This window comes from Phoca vitulina, unplaced genomic scaffold (genome assembly GCF_004348235.1).
Source record: "Phoca vitulina isolate PV1807 unplaced genomic scaffold, GSC_HSeal_1.0 scaffold91, whole genome shotgun sequence".
Taxonomy (NCBI): Eukaryota; Metazoa; Chordata; class Mammalia; order Carnivora; family Phocidae; genus Phoca; species Phoca vitulina.
Window position 1 is genome coordinate 1,527,440 of NW_022589794.1, and position 23,797 is coordinate 1,551,236.

At 52.7% G+C, this 23,797-nt stretch overlaps 1 protein-coding gene across 4 annotated transcripts in view; it reads right to left on the reverse strand.

Annotated features, from left to right (window-relative positions):
• STX2 (syntaxin 2) overlaps positions 1–23,797 on the reverse strand; it is a 185,475-nt gene that overhangs the window by 42,480 nt on the left and 119,198 nt on the right. The window contains exon 13 of one of the 4 annotated variants that reach the window (XR_004298351.1): positions 5,778–6,011. The exons of the other annotated variants lie outside the window; for them this stretch is intronic. The gene's annotated coding sequence lies outside the window, so the exon portion shown is untranslated. The remainder of the gene's footprint in view (positions 1–5,777; positions 6,012–23,797) is intronic. 4 annotated transcript variants of the gene reach the window in all.

The following is a 23,797-nucleotide window of genomic DNA, read 5'->3' on the forward strand; positions in this document are numbered from 1 at the left end:
TGCCGCCCTGAGCTCGGGCCCCAGGCTTGGGTTCAAAGAGATACAGCAACACCAAGCCGACCGAGTCCTGCAGGGAAGGGGCCTTTGGCAGCTGCGGTCCCCACCACCCGCCTCGGGTCCCGCGAGCCGCTCTCTGCCACCTGGCTGATTCCCTCATTATGACCCGGGCCCCCCAGGCCTGTGAGTTTGCAGGCTCTGAGATAAGGGGGGGAAAAGTGTCAATAAGAAAAGACCAAGAGCAAATGGACCAAAGTAAAAAGTGTTAGCACGGCTAATTGTCTTTCTATTATCGATTTCCTCAATCTCTCTGAAATGCATTTCAGTAGCTTAAAAGTATTTTAAAAGTAGTTATTAAAATGACCACAAGCACTTTCAGTGATCAACCAGGGAATATGCAATTAGACTGTCTCTTACAAAATCATTATATTTCATAGTTCTGTCTGGCCCCGGGGGGTATTTGTAAATTAAGACGGGGAAGACTCAGTGGGGAGGGATGCCCTGCACTGTGTCTCACCCCCTTGGGTGGGGGGCAGCTGCCGAGGGCACGCACTCAGCACCCGGAGGCATGTGTGATCTCGCTCGCCCTGCGAGGGCGTCCTGTTCAGAAGGGCCGGCTCCTCAGCCCTACTCCCCATCCTTCGCACCTGCTCCGCCCCCAACCCGTCGGACCTGTCTCTCCTCCATTCTTGCTCACCATTCCAACTCCCCTCCAGTCTTCAAACCCCAGCACAAGCCCCACCTCCTCCAGGAAGCCTGCCTTCACACAAGAGCGGAAGGGAGAGGGACCCTGGTGCCCATCAGCTACAGACACATCAGCACCCACCCGAGATGCTCCCGTTTCCAGAATCAGAAAGACTGTGGGACACGAGAGGGACAACTGTCCAAACCCCAGGTGACCGAATGCTACCTAGGGCATCGGGGGACACATCACTCCGGAGCTCACTTTCTCACCTGATACACACTGTTCTGTTCTGTCACCTTCTTACCATACCAATCTCGTTTCATTCCCGAATGACACAGTAAGCAGCAGGAAGAACGGCCCGCCAAGGCCGCTGCCCAGATGTGCACTCAGATGGTACTCACCACAGCGCACGCGTTCATGACACTGGTGTCCCAAACATGATTAACATTCTTCCTGGCACCTGCAAGGCCCCGGGGGGGGGGGGTTGCAACGATAGAATCAGGGATTCCTTCTGGAATGAATCTCATCTGATGTTTGTGCAGCGCATCCTGGGTTAGACACTTTGGAGACTGGTCTTGAGTCCTGAGTACCCCGCCCCCCAGAACGTCGGCAACTGTATGTAGCTCAGACTTGCTAACCGCTAACCGAACAAGCCCTGCTCTCCCCTCCAACACCTGCACCTTCACGTCCAGCTGCAGTCAGTGACAGAAGCCATGAGACACACGGTCCCTCTCAGGAAGACCCTGGTGGGGGCTGCCAACCCCACCAGGACCGGCAACCTCACGCGTCCTCCTTAACGGAAGGATTCACACACACGACCGCAAGCATCCATACACTTCTCTGTCGTTTTCCGTGTTGCTTTCCGCTGAAATGAGTAGAAACAGACTCATTGTTTAAAAAGCTCTCAGTGAAAAGCACTCATTATGCACCCAAGAAATCAGTTCTCTTTCTGCAAACAAAGCTCCTCACTTCCCCACCTAGGGTCCTGGGGAATCAGCTGTCAGGAAGGGTCAGCCCCGAGACCAGGGGGAGCCTGGGCCTTTCTGCTCCTTGAACACAGGCCAGCAATTCCCGATGGCCCAGGACCGACTGAGTATGCATTGCCCGCCCAGCTCCCCCATGACCACCTCGCACTCCAGCCGCTCCTGCTCAGGAACTAGGGAGACCGCCCGTCCTGGTTTGCCTGGGACTGAGGTGCTCCCCGATGGGAAACTTCTGGTGCTAAAGCTAGCAAAGTCCCAGGCAAACTGGGGCAAGAGAGGCAAACACCCCTGGTGTTCCTGCCTTCACAGGGGCTGCTTCCCCCTAAAATACCTTCTGCATTTACCGGAACCTCACCAACCCCCTTTGAGGCCCCCAGGCCACGAGCTGGCCCTCCTACAGACTCCTCAGCAGGTATCCCTGCTCTGCTCTGCCCTGCAGCCTATTCTTTGGTTGCTCAACAATCCACCTCCCGGGGCCTTCACGAAGTCAGACCTGTGGGTTTCCAGTTCCGCCTGCAGACGGCAGAGGGTCCGCAAATGGCGCTGAGCACCCCCCACCCCGCATCTTTCCTCCTGTTACAAAACATGTCAGCAGCACCCACTCTCCTCTCTGAAAAAAGCCCCTGCAAATTCTTCCAGCATTTTTATCGGTTTAGGGATTTATTTTGTACCATCAGACCTTTAGTCCATCTGGAGCTTGTGTTGGTGCGAGGTCTGGAGAAGGAATCTGACAGCATGTGTTATTCAGATCAGTGAGACAGGTGCTCAAGCCCAGCTCCGCGTGGGGAACGGTCCTGCCTTCCCACTGGTTTGAACTGAAAACCGTTTCAGATACCAAGTTCTTCTCCACAGTAACAATAATAATAACAAACCTTTACCGAACACGTAGGTCTGCCAGGCACCGTGCGGGGCACTTTGGACAAGGCCAACACTATCGCTCGCCCATCTTATCGGCAGGACACCAAAGCGAAGAGAGCGTAAAGCAGCAGTTCTCAAACTGTGGTCCTGAACTTGTCAGAAATGCAAATTCTCGGCCCCACCCCAGACCCACAGAGACAGAGCCTGGGGCCCCCAGTGGTCTGTGGCGGACCCAGCCTCCGGGTGATCCTGAACCCCCCACCCAGGCCTGAGAGCCACTGGGGTAGGGATTTGCCGAGTGCCACACAGCTGGTCGGTACAGGAGGGGACCCTGACCCAAGCAGGCTTATTCCAGGATCCACGTGGGTAGCTGCCACGAGCATCGTGCCTCAGAAAGGCATGCTCGTGCCCTGGAGGGCTGTGTTCTCTCTACCAGGAGAAACTTCATGTTCACTGATGCTTTAAAATCTCCGAAAATCCCATAGCCTAGCCCTCCACCTCATGATAAAGATTTCCAAATGCCATTATTTCCTGCACCTAACAACAAGCAAAGCTAAGTGGCTGATAATAGTGATAATAAGAACTAATAATTATAAAATAAGAGCAATAAAACAGCTAATGCTTGGCTGAGAGCCCACCATGCGTGCGGAGCCCTCCCAGGTGGGTCCAGTGCTCGCTCCTTGGTTCAGAGGAGAAAATGCACATGGGGTGTTCACACGAGCTGCCCACCTGGCCTGTGCACCCCCAGGACCCAGCTCTCTGGGGAGGATGGGAAAGTTCTCGGGGAGAGGAAGCTAGGATGGGGGCTGATTGGTGCTCCAAAGGGAGGGTGAGGCTGGTCTGAGCCCCACGAGGCTCCATTGTCCCCAGGAAGAAAGGTACCCCCCATGAAAATCCCAGACTTATCTGCACGTTGAAATCACAGGGGACACGGGCCACACCCCAGACCAGCTCAGCCGGGCTTCAGGGGAGGGGCAGACATGCCCAGGAACACTGTTCCCAAATCAGTTTCTGGGAAGGATCGGAAGCCCTGATACGGGCCACGGAGTGTTCCTTAGATCTTCTCAGGAAACTCATGGAAAGATCTTCCAGGTAGAAGCACCAGTGCCAGGAGGGTAATCCCCACACCCAAAAACAAAGGGCGTTCATTATCAGGAGCCCAGTGAAAACCTGTGTCTCTGATGAGCCTTCTCAGCATGACCCTGAGCACTCAGGAGACGGAAACCGACCCTGCAGAGCATCATCCCGGCAACCTCGGCTGAAGCTATGTCCACCGCTGATGGACAACAGACGTAATTGCTCATTAGCAGCTGCTGTCCTCCCCTGGAGCAGACAGCCTCAGAACAACAAGTGCACACTCGGGCCTCGTTCTCCGTCAGGACTCCTGCCGGAAAAATCACCCCCCGCGAAGCACCATCAAGACGTCCAATCTACTTCAGGGCTTCCTGCAGCCTGTGCTCATCAAGGGAAAGCACGCAGCATTGGGCCAGAGACAAAGCTGAACATCCTGCAGCTAAAGGATTTCAGGTGACGTTAGAAAAATAAAAAATAAAAGGTTCGCATCTGCACGAAGTTTACGCATGGAGGTGCTCACGTTTCTCCTGAACGCAAAATTGGTCTGTGATTCTCTTGCTGGGAACAACCACTAAGTTTCACCTTCCAGTTTGTCTCTGATACTTTGTAAGCAAAGCAGTTTTAACACATCATCCAGAAAAGGCTGCGTGTACAAAGGTTCCACCTTCCATTTCACAAGCAACCCATTCCCCACCCTGCTGAGGGGTAGCGCTGGGCACGAGGTGCGTGAGACCCCCCACGCGGGGAGCAGATTCTCACCCCGAGCAATCGTGGGCCGGCGGGATGTGGACCACCCTCTGCAGTGTTGAAAAGCGGAGCAAAGAGAACATCAGAGTTCCCCCAACCACAGTATTTTTGAGGATGTGGTGGGGGTTGTCCCAGCGTGGCTGGTGTGGACGTCCCCAGGTCCACATGCTGTCCTCACGGCACTGGAGTTGTGACGATTTGGAACCCCTGAAGCCCATGTCTGCAATCCATAAAGCCCCTGAACCAACAGTTCCTGTTTACCCCTGTCACATCTTGGCGGGTCAGCAGAGAAAATATCAGGTGTCCATATAGACCCTCAGCTACGTGTGGTCTGTGTTTCCCTCCTCGCCTCACCATGGCGGACTGAGTGCCAGTCCGGGGAAGGGCCCTGCAGCCCTCCGGCTGTGGCTAAGGGGCCTGACCCTCCATCCTAACTTCTCACCATATGACCCATATCACTAGCGGGCTCTTTCCGCGAGAAGTGTCCGCAAAATATGGCTCACAGCTCATCGGGTCACTACAGCAGTTGAGGGGGCCATGACCAGTATTTTGCAAACCGACGAGAAGAGAATAAACACAGAACAGAATGGAATAGCAGGACCCAGACAGGACCGCACTGAAAAAGGCAGATATGAAACCTGTCTTCCAAGGTGAGTGCGCGTCCCCGTGAATACCGTACCTCCTTGTATGTTTCCTCCATGGTTCAGGGTTAAAAAATGTTCAAAAAAATCACTGTTCTAAAGTTACAGCTTCCCAGAGATACTTTGGATTCACTTTTAACTAGAAACGTCTGCCCTCTCATTTGGGTGGGAACAGAATGTCCCAAGAAAGCTACTAACCCCCAGGAGGAAGCCGACTCTGTTCCGCAGCAGCAGTGACCGCGGTAATCACGGCAGCCCGCCGCTGGTCACGTCCACTCGCTGCCATGCCTCACAGGTCTTACTAGGGCCCTTGCCCCGTAACTGGCTCATAAGGTAGGCGCTAGCAGGTACCACCCGTGGGCCGCCGCAAACATAGCCCAGTTCCAAAACGCACCCACAGCCTGCGGCTAGCTGGGGTCGGAGCCTGGGTCTGACCCCAGGAAGCCCAGCGGCAGAGCCTGATCCCATGACTGCAGTAGCTCCAGAACTGGCAAAGACCCTGAGGTAGAGACAGGTGCACGCGTTCACACACCAAACGAAGGAAATGAAAATGCCACCTTCGAGATTTTGACTCCAGCACAGCACGGCCTGGTACCGAGGAGGGCGGAACCCCTGTGGCCAGTGAAGGCACGAGAGGCTCGAGTTCTGGAAATAAAGTGCACGAGAGGCTTTGCAACTGAAGGACTGACGTGCAAGTGTGGACGTCGGTGGCATTTACCCACCCAGACGGAAACCTGACACTCACACCGTGACACCTCCTCTTTCTGAAAACCTGCCTCAGAGCGCCCTTACCTATGCTGAACGCGGAGCTTTGGCCGAGAAGGAGCCTGGGAAGACCTCTGAGTCACCAAAGCAGGTGTGTCCCGACTTCGTGCGGCTGGCTTTCCGGAAGACCGTTTCAGACCCTCACTCGGGACCCACTCACTCCTAATTTGCACATGGTTCTAACCAGTCCGCTGATTTGCTTTCCAGTTCATAGCCGACTGCAGGCAGGCAGGGAGGAGGCAACAGGAAACAGGCGGAAATCTGTTCATGAAGAAGCCAGGGACGTTAATGCCAACAGCCACATTTATTGAGCACTTACTGTGTGCTGGCCATCATGCCTAGGGCACTTGGTGCACTGCCTCAACTATCACTCACCAAACCCAGTAGGGGCCCTATTCAGCCCTCATTTCATAGGCGAGGGAACCAGGCTCAGGGAACCTTGCCCAACGCCACACACTGCAGGACCAGGACGCGAACCCAGGCTTCAGGCTCCGCGACTCACATTCACGGTTCTGTGGCAGCCGCTCCCACGGTAGGAAACCTCCGAAGAGGGGACCCACAGGGACACAGCCTTGTTTCCTCACCCTGCACACATCTGACTGGGTCCAGCCTCACAGGCTCCAGCAGATCAGAGGCTGGACGGGGACAGGGCCCAGCACGCATTCCCTGAGCCCGCTTTGCTTTGGCACAGTCCTGACGATGGCTTCTCTCGTGTGCGGCCACGGCTCTGTCACGTGGCTGCCCTCTCCTCGGCACCAGGGTCCACCAAGCCACCACATCAGCCCTGCTTCCCCTCCAGCCTCCAGCTGCCAGACCCTGGGGACACCCCGCCCCCCACCGGTCCTCCTAACACAGCCCACAGGGCCGTCAACAGTCCCTGTGTCCTTTGGGACATCCCGGCTGAGAGTGCTCACTGTCTCCTGCCAGGACCCTGACCCACACATTCGCTGCCATTGCCAAACTCGACTCGTGGGAGGGGCTCGATGCGCTGGCTGACGGGGCAGCAAGTCCGGGGCTTCGGCTTGGTCAGCCCTCCTTGTCGAGGCTAATTCACTATGGACTTAACCAACTAGAAGAAGAGCCACCAGCAGCATTAGGGTCACTAGCTAAACAGGGTTAGTCCAGGTCGCCGGGACTCTTGACCTCTGGTGAAACCAGACAAACTCCGTCAATGCGGGGAGGGGCGGGCGAGGGGAGGAAGCAAGCTCACTGGCAGATGTGATTCTCGCCTTTCTTTCTTGTTGGATTGGCAGCCACCGGCTTGTGGCACGTCCATCAGGCTGAAAAGCAAGTTATGTCCACGGGTTAAAAATTAATTTACTGTCCAGCCTAGCTTCCAGCTTGATGCCTTAATTGAATTTTGTTATGACAGTGGAGCTGAGCTCCAAGGCACAGCTTTCGTCCAGTCTAGAGGCCCCAGCATTGGGGGGGAGGTTGATGAGCTCCGTAATGCAATTATCCTCCAGCACGCACAGAATGCTTATCTCCAAAGTCACTCTGAATTCACCCTGAGTTCTCATGCATGTGTAACTAGAACACAGTTACTGATCTACTTCTTCAAAGACGTGCTCAGTGGATGCGAGCCTCCAAAGGGACAGACAGAACTCCGTCCTATTGTGGGAAAGCCAGTCTTTGCAGAAACACTGTAACTGAGTTAAACATTTAACTGAGCAGCTACCGTATGTTCAGTTGCAGATGAGCGTGGCATCATCCCTGCAGAGCTAGCCGTGATCCTTCAAGCTAAGGGGCATGGCGATGAGACAGGTTCGAGAGGCCCCTCCTTATTATGCCCCACTAGTCTCTGGCCAAGAAAGGTCTCCAGAGATTTCTTTCTTTATTTACAGCATGTTTTGTATAGTGCTAACAGCCACATGGCAAATAGTAACCCCTGTTGCCATCACAGCAATCCTAAAATGGGTGTCCCATCGTTCCCATTTTGCACATGACGAAATAGGGATCATCTTCTCCATCTCCCTCCACAGCTTAACCTACCTTAATCACTTTAGCCCCAATGTTGCAAGGTGCATTCTGCATTGTGAGTTGGGTCGGTCGTGTCTCGGGCACACCTCTGGAGTCGTGAGGAGTGTCCCTCATGCCCTCCCTCCATCCTGAGTCTCCTTGCACTTCCTAGGGCTGGTGTGGATGGTGTGCACATGTCGGAGGCCAGTCACCCCTGTGCTTCCTCAGGGCCCCCTCCAGGGGCGGTGTGCCCCCATCTCACAGAGCACTGGCAGGATGGCCTCTGACTCCCCTTTCCTTTTTGGGTGGATCTGGTGTTCTTTTAGCACAAATGGGGAAGTGTCATTTTGGCAGCTCAAAAAATGGAATTATTGAAATTATATATTTTTTTATCTATGAGAATATGAGAATCCATCCTAAAAGTGGTTTGTCAGGGACAACTTACCTCCCTAAAAAGGAGAAGGACATAGTTCTTCTCATTTACACCACTGAGGCTTCAACTGTGGCATTATTCAGCAAAGCGATACAATATCCAATTGTCTATCTTGTCATTATGCTATTTATTTTTTGAGACTACCCTTTTTTAAGTTTTTTTTTTTTAGTAATCTTTACACCCAACGTGGGGCTCAAATTCACAACCCCGAGATCAAGAGTCACATGCTCTTCCAACTGAGCCAGCCAGACACCCTCATCTTGTCATTATTTAAAGCCAAAATTGACACCATGATTCATATTTAGAATATGTTAAAGAATCTTACATATAGAAAAGGAAATAAATAGGCACAAGTCAAATTCAAATTGCTAATAAATGCATGAGAACATTCAACCTCGCTCGTAATCAAGGATATGCAAACTCCATTTCCATCAGATGAGCAAAAATATACCAATCCGACTCTATCGAGTACCGACAAGGTGGGGAGCTCGTCTGCTCACATGGTGTTGGTAGGAGTGTAGACGGGTCCACCCACTGGAGGGCCGGCAGACAGAATCTGCTAAAGAAAATGTGTGCATGCCCTACGACAATCCCCAGTAGTTTCAGCTGGACTTGTGCACGCATGTGCTCAGGGAGGCGGGTGTAAGCATGTCCATCACAGAGAAATGGAAAAACCCCAGTACAGCAGTGGATAAGGACCGCTCGTCAGCCTGGATACATCTCAAAGACCTAGTGAGAGTGAGGATAGCAAGCTACGGAATCCTGTGCCCGGAATGTTATAGTTACAAAAAACCTACATAAAAATACCACGTATTTCCTAAGGAGATAGAGGGACCCAGGCTTCTAGGTTTATAGATAGACGTGAACACATATTTAAAAACTTGGAAGGATACACAATATCCTAATAATACAATGGCTGTTTCTGGGGTATGAGGTGGGTATTGGAGTAAGAATTCAGCTTTTTTTTTTTTTTTTATAATGCTTGATTTATTTTTAAAGAGCGACATGTACCATTGACCTGGTCTCCAATAAATCAATGATGTGGAGAAAAAGGTGTTTTCAAGTAAAAGACTAAAAAAACATGGCAGCCGATATAACCCATGAAGCTTGACTGGATCCTGATCCAATAAAAATAAAGGACAAAAAATGTCCTGGGGACAACTGGAAAGTGTTGACTATGGGCTGGATAGTAGAGGATATTAGGAAATTAATGAGGATTCTTTGGTATGATAATGATACTACAGTTTGTGTAGGAAATAACCTTATTTTTATTTTTTAAATTTTTTTTTTAAATCAGAGAGAGAGAGCATGAGCACAAGCAGGGGGATCGGCAGGCAGAGGGAGATGCAGACTCCCCACTAAGGAGGGAGCCCGATGTGGGACTCGATCCCAGGACCTTAGGATCATGACCTGAGCTGAAGGCAGATGCTTAACCGGCTGAGCCACCAGGCATCCCAAGAAATAACCTTATTTCTAAATGATACATGATGAAGCCATCAGGTAGCACAATGTCTGTATCTGTGAAATCGTTCAGAAAAAAGCCGGTGATTGATAAACTAGCAAATAGGACAGATTTTTAAATGAGTCTGAGAGGTGTGTATATGAAGGTTTGTTGTACTATTGTTTCAATTTCTCTGTATGTTTGGCATTTTTCATAAGAAAAAGTTAAAAGGTAAAGGGCAATGTGTAACTTTGAAAATATAAACAATCAAAATAACTAGAAGCAAATACAGTAAAAGAGTGGCTCCGTGATTCTGCATGGTGAGAAATACATGTGTGTTATTTTCTTCCCTATACTTTTCTTTAAAAAAAAAAAGAAATCTCCCAAATTAAAATTAGCACTGAGAACATCGCACTCCTGGGATGACCACCACCTCACTATTTTCCCACCACTAACTGCCCAGAATAGTGTGCAGAAGGGAAGCCCTGGGTTCCCAGAGGTGCAGAAGCGTGGTGCGTGGGATGGACACCTGCTTCGTTTCCCTACAGCGTGGAGGATCGGCTGCAGCGGCCCCGGGGTTGGGGGCCGTGAGGAGGGACAGGCGGAACCATGATGAAGCACGGACGTTCCCGAACGTAAACACAGCTTGTCCTGACTCAGGAGCCTAAGACGGTGGAAGTTTAATTTCTGTGTGTAGACGCTGGGTAAATCCTGTGGTTAACACGTGCACGGCCTTCAGCCGTGAACCTGAGCATCCAAAAACTCCGACGGAGTGTCTGACGCGGTCCCTCCGGCGGAAGGGGGCCCTGGATGACTGCTGGAGCTCAGAGCACACGCAGCGGGCGGAGTAGGGTCGCCCCTCATGGACTGTGCAGGGAGCAAGCAGCACGAGAGACCGTGGCCGACCCCACCACCACGGGAGCGCGCAGCGGGTAAGGGGCGGTGTGCTGAAGCCGGCTCAAGAAGGGGAGGGAGGAAGGGGCTAGGAAGCCTGTCCCCCGACACGGGGACTTGCTGCTGCAGGACTTGTCCAGGCCCCTGGCTTGTGGTGCGGGGCTCGGCTGGTACCGTTGGAGGGACCCCATCCCATCCAGACAGAGAATGGGCCTGCCCTGGCTGCCTTCTGCTGCTAGCTGAGGGCTCGGGAAACACCTGATCTGGGTCCCCTTCTTCCACTGGGTGGGGGGACATGAAATGCCCTGTTGCTGTTTTGTCCCTCCGGTCCTGGGGCCCCAACCAGCCCCCCTTCCTCCTCCACCTCTCATGCGTGTCGATACTTAACAGATTTTTTTAAATCAGTGACCACCTGCCTCTTTGATAGGCAAAGACAAAAGGGCCAAAACAAAGTAACATCTCCTGGCAATCTTCCGTAGGTTAATGATGGACACTTTGTGACCCATAAGCGATATCATGATTCACTATAGTTAGTAACATTGTACTGTGTGTTCAAAAGTCGCTGAGAAAGTAGATCTTCACTGTCCTCATCACAAGGAAGAATTCTGTAATTGTGATGACAGATGTCGACCAGGCTTACTGCAGGGGATCGTTTCTCAACATACACAAATATCGAATCATGATGTTGCACCCTGACACTAACATAATGTTATACATCAATCAATTATACCGCAATAGAAAATTAATTTTTTTTAGGTTTGTAAGAAATAAAGTAAAATGCTTCCCCTCTAAATTGCGTCAACTGCCCGCCTCCGGCAGAAAGCCCACAATGCTGCAGGACCACGTGCACTGGGTAGAAATCTCGGCTGACTGATGAGTGTTTTGGAGCTTGCTCACTTCTCAAGGCTCTCTCATTTCATTTGCTCTCTCCAGACCAGAGGGAGGAGGGAGTCGGGGAGACTGATGGGCTGCCATCTGATACCCACAACAGGGCCATGTGTCCTGAGAAGCCCTCTCCTGCAGAGTTCAGGGAGGTCCCCGTGGGACCCGCAGCAATCCAGGTGACAAGGGGGTCTTCCAGACACAGCTCAGCAGGCTGGGCGCTGGGGCGGTTCCCACCGCACCGCTGGGCGCGGCGCACTCCCATCTCTGCACCAGAGAAGACAGGCGGGTAGAGCACCTGCCTGGGATCACCTGTGGGGATCACCTCTGTCCCGACTGGGGGACAGGCCGTCACCTGCTGGGGCCATCAGCCTCACCTTCGGGTCATCCAACGCTGGAGTGTGGCCCCAGGAGTATTTGGTCAGCCAGGGGAGGCTTTTTTTTTCATCTGCATTTAAATAACTTTTTTTTAAGATTTTATTTATTTGACAGAGAGAGACACAGTGAGAGAGGGAACACAAGCAGGGGGAGTGGGAGAGGGAGAAGCAGACTTCCTGCTGAGAAGGGAGCCCGATGCGGGGCTCGATCCCAGGACCCCGGGATCATGACCTGAGCCGAAGGCAGACGCTTAACGACTGAGCCACCCAGGAGCCCCTGCACTTAAATAACTTTAAAAAAAAATTATTTTGGATCTTTAATAAGGTGCCACCTTTTCCTCCCATTTCTTTATCTGCTGGCTGTTGGCAAGCAAAGCCCCCAGTCCAAAAATGGTGTGAGCCGGCTCCCCCACAAATGAAAAGCAGCCGTGTGTCGGGGTCCCTTGGACCACCCTGGGGCACTCCCGGGACTCAGCACACAGCCGGGCTCATGGCTATGACTTATCACAGCAAAGGGACACAGAGCAGACTCAGCAAAAGGCGAAGGTGCACGGGGCCCAGCCTGAGGGAAACCGCAGCAAGCTCCAGAGTCTCCTCCGGATGGCGTCACATTAGACTGACAACACGTGTGAGGAGCTGTCACCAGGAGGCCCATCGGAGACCCCGCCCCAGGGCGTTCACTGAGACACCCCCGCCTGGCCCCTGCCAATGTCCAGACCGCCGGAAGGAGAGCAGGTGGTCCGCGTGAGCCCCATGGTTTGTAGTCTGGACACCGCGAGCCCCTCTCCTCACCTAGGGAATGGTGGGGACCCTCCCAAAATCCGAGGTCCCAGTTGCCAGCAGGCCTGCAGGAATGGTGGCCTCGGCCTGGGAGAGAGAGCCCCCTCCCTGCGCAGCCCGGGCTCCCAGACGGGAGATGCACTTCCCTGCCCGCCGAGCCCACCCGTGAGCCAGCCAGGAAGCCTCGCAGCTTGCGCCCTGCTCCCCGACAGCATCGTGGGCTCGGCCGCGCAGGGACCCTTCCTATGTCTCTCTCTGCTTTGCAGTTTTTAATAAACAACACATGATTATTTTACACTCTGACTGTCACCTTGTTTTCTACAATAATGAGGCACCAAATGCCTCCGGGGAGAATATGTGCCCAGCAGTTTGCTTCAGACCCCACCTCTGCCGGTTCGTTCCCCGAGGCTTCTTCAGCCTCTGGCCCCCGGCCCCAGGGCGACAGCGCAGGTGACGTGCACAGGTCTTCCCTGTCCCCGCCCGAGACATGTCCCTTCCTCCCCAGAAAGTAAGCTCGCTATGCGAGAAGCAGGGGCGGCGGCGGCTACCCCGGGTGCACCTGAGTCCCCGTGTTGACAGGACAGTTTGGACGGCGAGGGAAAGACAGAGGAAGGAGTGTGGGGGTATGGCACAGGAGGGCGGGAGGGCCATCCGAGCGGGCCGGGGTTAATGCGGGATGGCACCCCTTCTCCCCGACCCCAAGTCCAGAACCTAGCACTAACCCCCACCCCGAGGATTACAAGAGCCACCCGCTCCAGTCCTGCCTCAGTGGACCCCGAGGGGGCTCACAGCAGGCCCCCCGCCCGCCTCTGGCAGGAAGGCCCAGCTCCCTGCGGGCAAGCAGGGCCCCCAGTTTCTGACCGACAGGTGCGAGTGAAGTCCTTCTGAAGGCTCCATCAGCACCCAGGGGCAAACAGGCTGCACCTCAGGGGTGACCGAGGAGAATGGGTGTGGGGAAGTCACAGTGGCCTGGGGCGGGGGCTCGGGGGCCCACAAGGAAGGATGCAGCCCCCGGGATGGGAGACCGCGGGCTCGAGGGCCAGTGGGGCAGCCGTAAATACCACCCCCGCCCACCCACTACGGGTTCCATATTCCGTGAGGAAACACAGCAAGCTCCGACTTGTAATACAGAGGCCAACAAACCCTGGAAGGGCCTGAAGGTGAGCCACAGGGGCTTGTCTGTGATCACACGACGGGGAGAAAGTGGGGAGGGAGACACGTGGGTTGCCGGAGCGTGTGGGGTCCGGCATAGGAATCCTGGATGGGGAACTGAGCAAACATGCCTAATAAATACAAGGAGCACATTTTTCATGGACAGCAACGGCCTCTCCCCGCGGTGAGGAGCACAGGTTTCAAACCTCTGCCCACCTGCTGGCAAGACCCCGGGGCTCCGTCCAGACCAGCGAGGCGGGGAAGCCCCCCAGGGGAGCATCCCAGCCCCCCTGCTGCCCCGACCTTCTGCTCTGGACAAAGGCATCAGCTGTCTCCCCTTCGATAGGCGTGACTCTTACTGCCTGGCGGGTGAGCGAAGCACTCCCTCCAACCTCACTCACAAACGTGAGCAGAGGATGTCTCCTGTCAGAGGCCAGATGCTCTGCACGTGTCCCACAGGACGGGTGGGGAGCCGTGCAGGGAGGTCTGTTCTATACCAGCCGCCCGAAGAGGACCAGACACACGCACAGACACGCACACACGTGTGCACGCACATCCTCGGTCTCCCTCGCTGGCTGCCCCTTCTCCCTCCTCCACCTCCTCCCTTCCTCTGCCTCTCCATGGCCCATCTCTGGCTCTCGCCATCCTCAGTGGGGCTCACGGCAGAATCACCAGAATAACCACCACAACAGCATCTACTGAGCCTCACTCTTTTGTTCTCGAGCCCTCTAAGATGAGCACTCTCTTTAAATCCATTAAACCCCAGCTGTTAACATCCAAGGAAACGAGCACAGTAAACCCACTCACCAGTCGATCAAGGCCTCGGAAGCACCTACCATGTGCCACGCAGGCAGCAGCGAACAGACAGGCAGAGGCCCAGGACCCGCCCTGCCCGGTTCGTACAGGGCAGGGCCGCATCGGGGAAGACAAGGTCGCTCTCTCTACACATCTCCACGAAGCAGCAAGCAAAGAGCTGGGCAAGAAACAGGACCAGAAGACGCGAAGCAAGGAAGGGGCAACTTTTTTTCCCAGCGTGGAAGCCACAGAGAGCTTGACGTCCAGTAGGGAAGGACTGCAGCACCAGCTCGTATGGACACTGGTCCCCCAGACCTGGTGTCAGCTGCCTGCCCGAAGCTGGGGTGCTGGGACCCCACTGCTCCTCGAAGAGTCGGGGGCCAAGGCTGGCCCCAAGGCCTTTCCGGGCTCTGCTGCATTTAGTTCCTCCGAGAGAAGCATGAAACTGTCCTTAAACATGCAGTGACGTGAGGTTCGGGGACACCAAAGCATAAGCCCACGTCCTGTAGCTGGTAAGAGATGCAGCCAGGATTTGAACCCAGGTCTGTCCACGTCCAGACGGCATGTCTCCCTTCAGCAGACTACACTGTGTTTTCCTAGCAAACACTGCCCTGGGGGGTGAGCTGGGAGTTCAGTAAGAGCTCTGGTCTAAAGACACGCCGGTTCCATCTGTGGGCAGAAGTGACGGGTCTCATCCTGCATCAGCTTCACTTAATGCTAGAGCACAGCATTGAGGATTCAGAGGCGGAGACTGGGCTTGGCAGGAAAGAGCACCCGGAGATTCTGTGAAGGGCGAGAGGTCGGGTAGTGTCGTGTGTGTTGGTTAGGACATCTTAAGTTGCTAAGAACAATGAAAAGGGCTTCAGGTAGAGCTAGATCAAGTGGCCAGATAACAATGCTCAGTGTCTTCCCATGGGTCTGGGCTGCCTTCCTCAGAGTTGGCTTCAACACCTCACTGTGCACATGATTCCAGGCTAGCTGCTGATAGATCCAGGCATTTTCAGCTTTCTTACGCACATGCAGCAGGAGTGGAGAATACCTCTATGGCAGAGTGGCAACAATCCCAAAAGCCGCTCTGGTTGGACTGACTCAGGCCACACGTATGGTTCTGACAGCATCTAGAGGGGCAGAAAGCACCTGACAGCCGGCCCAGGTCACATGCTCCATCCCCAGAGTCAGGGTAGAGTCCACTTCCTGCAAGCCTCGTGAATCAAGAAACTACAGGGAGTCCTGGACTGGCCCTTGCAGACCTCCAGCACCCCCGGCCTATGACACCACTCCCCTGGAGGCCCATTCATCCATCCCAGAAGAATGTGGGCATGAGCCACCATGTGGCTCTCCCCCTTTGGGTGAGATGCCCCTGGTGGAGGCAGAATCGAGGAGACTCTCCCTCTCCGGTCCAACGCTCCCTTACTCCACGTCTCCACCCCTGCAGACAGAGGGGGCCAATGCCAGGAAGGACCTCCTAATGTCCCTACAACAGTTGGTCTCCACATTACTCACTGGCACAGGGCCCAGCCCATGGCGGGAGATGAATCCCCCTACGATATACCTGTTCTTTTCTAAGGGGTAATTAACAGGCTAACATTTAACCCGATTTTCTCTGAGAAGGACTTTTTGTGTTGACCTGATTAAAGAAGCAGGAGATGTAATTAAGGGGAAGGACAGGGTGCTGATTACAAAAGAGGCGTGAATGATTATGTGGACAATAGATTAAGCCCCATCACCGATACAGCAGTGGGCAAACAAACTGCTAACTCAGGGCCCCGAGAACATCATTAATTCTTCATTTGCAAAATTGCTTTAGGGATCTGTGAGCTTCTTAGAGTTCTAAAACGACCCAGAGATCTGCAAATCAGTTGATAAGTACATATTTTTCTAATCACTGGGCAACATCTCCAAGATGCCCAGACAACTGAGCTGTGCCCACTCTGCCGAAATAACGGAATTTGTGTACTTCCTGTTAATTCAGGACTTGGGTCTGTGTGTAAACCTGTGAGGACTCAAGGCACCTGCTGTGAACGTCAGAGCGTACACACTTAGCCTAAATGCTTGATATGGCCAAGAGCCCCCTCTGCCTACTTTACCGAACCTCCAGCTGAGACAAGAGCCATCCCACCTTCGCTGAAGGAAAGGCATATGGCGGGCACGGGATGGGTCCTTCATGGCACCCACAGTATTTTCAGGTACACACCTGGCAGACACTTCAATAATCATTGATTTACAGATCATATGATCATCATCAACTTAATATTCTCTCTCTTATTTATTTTTTTCAACAAGAGGCCTCTGTTGGTGCCAAAACGTGTTTGACTCTCTGTACCATTTGGGTGGAAGCCTGGCTGGTCCCCAGAATCCAGCTGGATCTGAGTACCAGTGTTGCTTTCCTTATGTTGACTTTAATCACTATTTTTTTACCTTGTATTTCTAGCAGGTTGTCCCACTTAATCTGGTGATATATAGTTTCTTTTTCAAATAGATTCAAACAATACCCTAATGGTAAAGAAGACAGAATAGTATCGGAAGCGGTAGTGAAGTTGCCAAGAGGGCAAAGGTCAAGGAGGTGGTGATTCTCACAGATAAATATCTGTGAAACAGTGAGCTCATTATCTATCTTCCAAGCCCATAGGTTTCGAGCCCCCTGCTCTAAAGGTCCCTAACGATCATGCTGGCTTCCCACCTTCTTCCTATGCTGGTTGCACGGCTAGTTACCACTTTTCTGAACCCATGTGGCCATCTTGCGATATCAGATTCATTCAGCAGCTAGTCGTGCCTTGGTCGTTCCTAAATCTTCCACACTACACAGAGCAGGAGTGCTGGATAAAGTCTGATAATTGAATTGTTCCCTCCACCTTTACGAATTCAACCTCTTCTCCAGGGCCTCTGGTCCTCCTCCTCCAGGAAGCCCTCCTTGGTCGCCCTGACCCAGAGTGTCTTTATCTCTATGAAGAATCTGTCTTGGCTTGCTCTGCATGCATTCCCCATCATTCTGGTTCTAATATCCCAATTTCCCTCTGGGAAATTGCTGCTCAGTGGGCACATGACCCCAGCCTGGCCAAAGTGCCACCTGTCCTCAGCCAAATCATTGTTCAAGGAACAGACCATGTCTCGGGTTAATTGCCCAGCTTGTCCCTTCAGAGATGATCTTGGGACTTCTGTTGAACCATCGGTAAGAAGCAGCTTCTTTTCTTCTTCCCACTTAAGTTTGCTAGGAGAAGAGGTCAGCCTAGAGCTGCTGGTGGCCACCACATGGAAAGAGCCTGCTGAGAGGAAGCTGCTACAGAAGAAAGGTGGGGCAGGAAATGGAAAAAGACTATAAACCCTGATGATGTCACTTCAGCCTCTGGATCCAACCATGCCTGAAATCCTTCCTTCAATAAACACCCTGTTTTGCTTAAGCCAGACTGAGTTGACTGTTCCTTCCTTGGAAACCAAAACAGTTGTGGCTAACCATCCTTTGAACCCCAAAAGTCCATCTTATCTGTACTTCCCCGTTTGAACAGAGAAAGATACTGTGTCTCTGTGACTTCACACGACCTTCTTATAAGGATATCAGCCATGGGATTTGGGACCCACCCTCATCTTAACTTACATCTTCATTATGTTGGCAAGGGCTCTATTTCTGAGTAAGGTTATATTCACGGGTGCCGGGGGTTAAGATTTGGACCTAACTTTATTTGGGGGTGGGGCGTACAGAATACAACCCCTCACACTACCGTCTTGCCGTTCCTGGGAACGTAGATGTCAGGACAGAGGCAGCAGCTTCGGAGGCAGGAAGGAGAGAGACACACAAGCTGCACAGGTTGGTGACGTAACGGAGCTCACCTGAGGCCCACGCCACACCTGGACTTCCCTCCTTTTGCCCCCCCTCCTGGAGTATTCTTTCTTGTTTAAGCCAACTGGAATGGGTTTTCTATTGTTTTTAGCAAGACGCACTCTAAAATGGGCACAGTTTCCCAAGTTACAGATCTCATGAGGGTGGGATGGTCTCCCCGAAGCAGGACGGTTTCTGGGCACAGTGACCAGGGACTCAAGGTCCACCTGCCCTCTCCTCTCTGTGAAGACACACAGACGGGCTCCTCTCCACGCTTAGCTTTTCTGTCCTAGACGTCCCTCGTGTGGGGTTTGTTCAGGGCTCCCATTCCTCATCCCAGGGGGCATGAGCCGACCCCTTTCAGCCCCCAGCTCCCTGCCCACCCCCGGGGGGCTTCGCAGCTTTACACACTGCTCGGCCACATCTGAACAAACATCGTGAAGGTGATGGGATGTCACAGAGGAGCGCAGGTAAAAAGCCTTCTTCAAGAGCGTGGAGGGAGAAATATTTTTTACAGCTTCATAATGTAAATAACCTTGAAGTGAGAATCCCAGTCACATGAGGCACGTGGAAGGCTGTGAATGAAACGGGCAGAGGAGATTCTTCACTCACACCCACTGTCAGGGCGACACAGCCCATCTGGGGCGGGGAGGCAGGGAGTCTGAACCTCCACCCCTGACTTTCATCAGAGAGGAGTCTGTCTAAAAGCCACAAGTCCACAGGCTTCTTGCTGATGCAGTTGCTATGTTAAAAAAAAAAAAAAAATTACCTTGTAGGAAGCTACCTGCAAACTATATATCAAATTGGCAAAACTGGAAAAAGAAGTATGGCCTCCAATGGGTTATTTTGCATCCAATCAATCATCCAAGTACTCAGCAAGCTTCTGTGCTCATGATGTGTCAGAGAAACATTCCAGTTGCCAGAAATACTGAGGAACAAGGCAGAACCCCTGCCCTCACGAGGTGTACATCCCGCAGGTCCCACAGACCACAGGCAGACAGATGGACAGACGTGGTTTCGGGTAGCATAGAGCGCCATGGAATGAGCTACCTGCCCCACAAAACCAGTCGCTGCTGCTCATGATCGGGGGCCTGTGTTCGTCTGTCTCTTGTAGGACTGAGATAATGATGCCCTTCACTGACCACATCCCCGCTGGTTCCTTAGTTCCTTGGGAAACACACCCTCCATGCCCTGAGAAACCTACACCTCCCCGGTTTGCAGAGTGGAGCTTTTGCTGGAGTTAACCCACACCGACCCAGTGGGGGACGAAATCAAGGAGAGATTTTAGAAAGCCATCGTTCTGGATTAAGGGGCCCGGGATGCTTTCATGGGAAGCAGGAAATGCACAGGCACCTCTTTCTAGAGTGACTGATTAGGAAGGATCCTTAATCTAACAAAGCCGTGTCATGGGAACCAGACGTAGTCGTGGCCACGGGTTAAACATTAAGCTGCACCTGTAGTAATGCTCCCTCATCGGTCTCCTCTTGGAATCCAACGTCCCTCTGTTTGTCCCAGGCCGCTGGCTGGGCCCCCCTGAGAACGTCTGCAGTGAAATGCCCAGTTGCCTGGTTACTAATTGGTGACAGGGACAAGCCTGGGCTGGACAGCAGATCCAAAATGCCTGAAGGCTAGACACAGCAACCGGACGGGGTCACTAAGGAGGTGGCCTGCGGGTGGCACGCTGTCCTTGGCCCTTTGTTCCCGGGAGCAAACAAAGGGCCACGTGGGACAGAATTCTCACGGCTGCCGAGCTCTTGGAGGCATCCCGGGCCGCTCACAGCGACACATGGCCTGGCAGCATTTCTCTGGAATCTGCCCCCCACCCCGGCGATTCACTGCAGGAGATCAGGAGGCTCCCCGGTCCCTGCGACAACAGGGCGTAGAGGACCGTGGGCCTCACTCACCTTCCTTCCGGCCACGCACTGCGGCCATGCTTTTGAAGGGTCTGCTGAGAATGGCAGGCGAGGTGCCCCTCCCTTGTTTCTCCAGCCCAGCCCGGCCACCAGAACATCAGCCCCTTGAACTTAGGTCTTGAGCAGAGGGACCCAAAGACCAACAGACTCCCCCTGGCAGGATCACGCAGAAGGACCATCCCTTGACGCCTGCCCCTAGATTCCTAGAGCCTTCACCTTCCTGTTGTTCCTGCTAGAAATCCTCTCGAGCTAGAATTAGATCATGCTGCTAGCACCCAGAGACCCTGCGTTGGGGTGCAAGGACTGCTATAACAGAGCTCCCCAAACAGAAATCTATTGTGTCCCAGCTCTGGAGGCCCGAAGTCTGGGATCCAGTCCAGGCCTCTCTCCCAGCCTCTAGTGGTGGCCAGCAGTCCGTGGCCATTCCTTGGCTTGTGGAAGCATCACCATGAAGTCTCTGCCTTCCTGTTCCCATGGCGTTCTCCCTGCGCACATCTCTCTGTGTGGCCAAATCTCTCCTTTTGTAAGGATACCAGTCCCACTGGATCAGGTTGCACACAAATGATCTCCTTTTAACTTGATTACCTCTGAAAAGATCTGAAGTCTTGGGCGTTAGGACTCCAACATCTTTGTGAGGAAACAGTTCAACCCACCGCAGAGTGACCACCCCAGACAGCCCACTGAGCACACGGGAACCTCCGGACGCTGGCTGGCTGGCTGGAGAGGCATGCAAAGGCACAGACGCCTCACGGCAGGAAGAGGTAAACTGGCGGTGAAGAGGGAGCACGGCCGTTCTTCTAGAGGGAGTGATTACCCTGGTAATTACTGGAAACTCTTGAGCTTGATCACAGGGCTCCAGGAAATGGGCCTTCTGAAAGATGAGTGTTAAGGTGATAGACTTTAGGTAGATGCCCTCCATGACCGCAGAGCAGAGAGCCCAAGCCGTGATGGTACAAAATTCTGCCTGCCTTTCTGAGCCTAACTATAGATGTGTCAAGACAGTGGGGAAGTAGCACCCAGCCTGTGAACTCTAAATCCGTGATTGAGGGGCTCTGATTAAAACTGAAACCAACACAGAGGAAAATGACATTCCCGAAACATTGTTTGAGCTCCTGGATCAAGCCATTCCTGAAGTTAACAGTAATATCTCTTCAATTGTACCAGTCCACTAACTCTCCCTGACAAATACGATAGCTTAGAGCATAGTGCCCTGAAGACCTTTCTTAGCTACATCCACAGCCTCCTTTCCCTACTCTGTAGGAAAAAAAAGGAGCCAAGTAAACTTCATTGCAAGGTCTGGGTTTGCCAAGAGACCAGAGTGAAACAGCTGCTATCAAGACCCAAATGCCAGAGCTGGAAGTGTGAGCTTCACAGCAGCTCCCAAAGCCCCTGCCAAGCACATTTGCACTCCCTTTTGCTCTCTCTTGCCCTTGCGGGAAAGCCAAGGGCCGTTACCACACAGGCCGCGTGTGCAGATGGCCCTCCAGCGTCACCTGCTCACCCTGACAGGCCTGGGGCGGCACCGGTGATCGTTCGACTGTAATTGGCACTAAGATTTCGATATCAACAGAGCCCGTTCCATTTTGTGTTGTCTATTAAAAAAAGAAAGAACGAAAGAAAATGGAATTTAAAATACATAATTGCCTTAGTCATGAAGAGTAATGACATTAAGAGACGTTTTAACTAGATATTTCCACACAAACAACATTACGCCGAGACAGTCTGTCCCGAAACCCTGACCGTAGGCGAGGCCCTGGAACCTGAGGGGGTGGTGACATCTGGGGGCTGTCTCAGCCACGGTCCTGGGCACGGGGGCCACTTGCAGCTCACAAGGCTGTGGCTGCCTCGGTTTCCCCAAACATCACGAGTCTTGCCATTTCTGTGTCCCAACTACTAACTTACTCTCTTTCCGTAAACAAGCACATGTGTTTTATGGACAGAAAGATACTGAAAAAGAAAACTTTAAATCGCCACCATGAAACCACTGGTTATGTGATCAATTTTTTCTAATAAGTAATTCTATTTTTTTCCCCTATAAATATATGACTGTATCTGGGTCTCGTTGGCTGCTTTTGTCTATTCTGTAACCTGTAGAACATTCTAGAAATACCGCTGGATTTTGGTATTGCCATCACCAACCCAACAATCATGGCCCGGCAGTCCGTCCCAAGCCCATCCAGACACAATTCTCCGCACCCTCCAACCCCACTGGCTGTTCCAAGAGCTCCCAGCTCTGAGCAAACAGTTCTTGCCTGCCAACCCCAGGAGGAAGGAGCAATACAACTTATCTGAGACGCAGTGAAAGAACAGATGGTTTGGGCCAAACTTCCAAGATACGGATAGGTCATTTCCTTCCCGCGCCAGTGACTCCTGGCCTCTACAAATATTGACTGAACGCCTACGATGTGCAAAGTCAGGAGGTTAGACCACTCGCACGCACACGAATATGGAGCAGTCCCTGCAACTGGGCGGATTCATGATGCACGACTGAATTTAAAAAGCAGATTATGGGGCACCTCCATGGAGCCATCGCTGAAGCAACTGACACTTGATTTGAGCTGAGGTCGTGATCTCGGGGTCGTGAGATCAAGCCCCGAGTGGGGCTCTGCATACAGCAGGGAGTCTGCTGGAGATTCTCTCTCCCCATGCCGCTCCACCTGCTGGCCCTCTCTCTCTTTCAAATAAATAAATAAATCTTTAAAAAAAAATAAAAAAATAAAAAGCAGATTATAATGAAAACACACACACATATTCCTGCTTTTTAAATTTTAACTTTTCTATGTATTTCCATGCATGTACAAATACATGCACATTTGCAGAAGCTCTAGAGTAATATGTATACAGGTAAGCACGGATGAAGATGCCGCGGCAGCAATGTTGGTTATAGTTAAACGTGGTTAGGTTCATGGCTGGTTAGCTGGCCATAAGTAGTTAGTTAAACATATGCATGTTAATAACGGCTAGCTAGCACTGTAAGGCACTCAGCAGCAGGGCAGACCACCCAGAGCCCCTTGCTGTTCGACTGCACACACAGTAAAACTGTTCACCACCGACCCCTGTGGGCAAGCAAGACCTGAGAGCACGCACGCACCTGGAAGACCGCCCCAGCCAAGCGGGGTGAGTCCATGGTGTGTCCTGTCTCCAGGAGTCCCCCCAAAACAGAGGAGCCCCACTGCCCACAGTGGACACAGCTGGATGGCACGCCTTGCACTGACTTCGTACCTTCGCTGTCTGGCTTCCCCATCACCCTCCCAAAGTTTCCCGGCATCGCCTTGCAACTAAGCCACTTCAACTTGAATCCCTATGTCGGGTTTGCTCTGGAAGGACGAAGCCAAGACATTATGGTATAGAGATACCATTGGATAATATGCAGAAATCTTTAAAGAATGAGGTAGTGTGCTGATAATATACTAATATGGAAAGATCTCTGAGAAATATTCTAAAAACAGAAAAATACTAATCTGGGGTGCCTGGGTGGCTCAGTCATTAAGCGTCTGCCTTCGGCTCGGGTCATGGTCTCAGGGTCCTGGGATCGAGCCCCGCATCAGGCTCCCTGCTCGGCGGGAAGCCTGCTTCTCCCTCTCCCACTCCCCCTGCTTGTGTTCCC